Source organism: Camelina sativa, chromosome 3 (assembly GCF_000633955.1).
Source record: "Camelina sativa cultivar DH55 chromosome 3, Cs, whole genome shotgun sequence".
NCBI classification, from domain to species: Eukaryota; Viridiplantae; Streptophyta; class Magnoliopsida; order Brassicales; family Brassicaceae; genus Camelina; species Camelina sativa.
This window is the reverse complement of record NC_025687.1, coordinates 12091355-12093321: the sequence shown is the minus strand read 5'-3', so window position 1 is coordinate 12093321 and position 1967 is coordinate 12091355.

The following is a 1967-nucleotide window of genomic DNA, read 5'->3' as shown; positions in this document are numbered from 1 at the left end:
TTTTTTTTTTTTTTTTTTTTTTTTTTATTTTATTTTATTTTTTTTTCATTTTTAGTACTTTCACTCTGACTTTTTTTTTTGAAGATTTAAAAAAAAATGTATGAAACGTTATCTATGAAGTTTTCTAATATGCTTACTTTTTTTTTATACAAGTAGATTTGTTGTTGGACGATAGAATCTATGTCTCTTGCAACACGCGTAATGATTTTTTACAAAAGATAGAAAGTAGATTTGTCGCTACGATAGATTAGATGTTTTGTGCATTGTGAACATGCGTTGCATTGTAAAGTTAGACGATAGATTAGATGTTTCGTGCATTATGAACACGCGTTGCTATGTGAGTAATCTTGTTTTAATTTAGTTTTTCGATTTATCATTTTTAATAAAAATAGATAGTATGTTTTTCGTGAGACATTAAAATCAATGTTTATTGTGCTTTGAACACATGTTATGATGTGATTAATGTTGTTTTGTAAATATTTTATAGAAAATAGAAAATAAATTTGTTGTTAGACAATAGAATGGATGTTTATAGTAGCACAAAGATAGCAGTATGCCAGTATGCAAAGAATTTACTGATTAGCACATCCACCAATAAATATATTCACTTTGACACTTGAGATTCCATAACGAGCAGATACTTCTGGTTCAAATCCAGCACTATGAACATGCGTTATGATGTGTTTAATATTTTTTTTAGTTTTATCATTTGATCTAAAAATTTATACAATAATTTGTATGTAATTGGATGTGCTAGTTTGGCATTCTAAACTAACTAGTAGAAAGAAGGAAAAAAAATCTCTTTTAAACTTCGTATATAACTTTCATCCAAGGAACTTATCGTAACATACGACCCATAGAATTAGGTTACTGACCGAGAAATAGCGTGTGGTATAATCATTGCCAGAATTAGATTTCTTTCACAGATTTGAAACCAAAATGGTCAAATGGAGGTTTAAGCCAATTCAATATTTCAAATACTATAAACTTAAATATAAAACAGAAATTGGTAATGATCAATTCGATCCGAAATTTAACGTGTTGGAAACAAAAACCAAATGCTTGTAAACCATATTGACTTCTAATGGATCAACATTAAAACCGGATCGAGATTTTTGGTTTTCCGGTTCGGACTCGGTTAAGATAGTTAATGTATATACTCCAATTAATAAATGAGACCCACTCTCGCTTTCACACGTGAATTTCACGCACGCTTCTTACTGGGTAAGGTTATGCGCGTACCATAACATCCGTGTTCCGCGTCGCAGGGTATTATTTGCACTCACTTCGTCTTCTGTTTCCCAAATCGACGATCAAATTCAAATCGGCAACCTCCGTATTGATTCCTCTGCTCCGATTGATTCAATGTCGCTGCTTAACCAACTCTTCAACCGTGGCATCTTTGGCGCCAAGTGGTATCTCCTTCTTCTTCTTCTTCTTCTTCTTCTTATGATACGTTTATCTCGTTTAGGATCTGGGTTTTGATTTGAAGAAGTAGGGTTCTTCAAAAAGTTGTTCATTTTGATGCCATCGTTTTCCTCAATTTGAATTTAGAGTTTATGTTTTTGATTGATCTTCCACAAATTTGAGAAATCGAAGTTATTTTTAACAGCAAGACAAGCTTGAATTTGGCAATAGCTCGGATGAAGTTGCTGCAAAACAAGAGAGATATGCAGCTTAAGCATATGAAGAAGGAGATAGCTCAGTTCTTGCAAGCTGGACAAGAACCTATCGCTCGAATCAGGGTCCGTTCATTTTTATACCATCCCAGTTTGATTTGTGTATGTTGGTTCTTACAAATGAATAATCAAGTTGTTATGTTCTTGTCTGAGGGTAGGTGGAGCATGTGATAAGAGAAATGAATTTATGGGCAGCTTATGAGATACTGGAGCTGTTCTGCGAGTTTGTACTTGCTCGTGTTCCAATTCTTGAAAGTGAAAAGTGAGAGTCTTTGGTTTTCATATGTG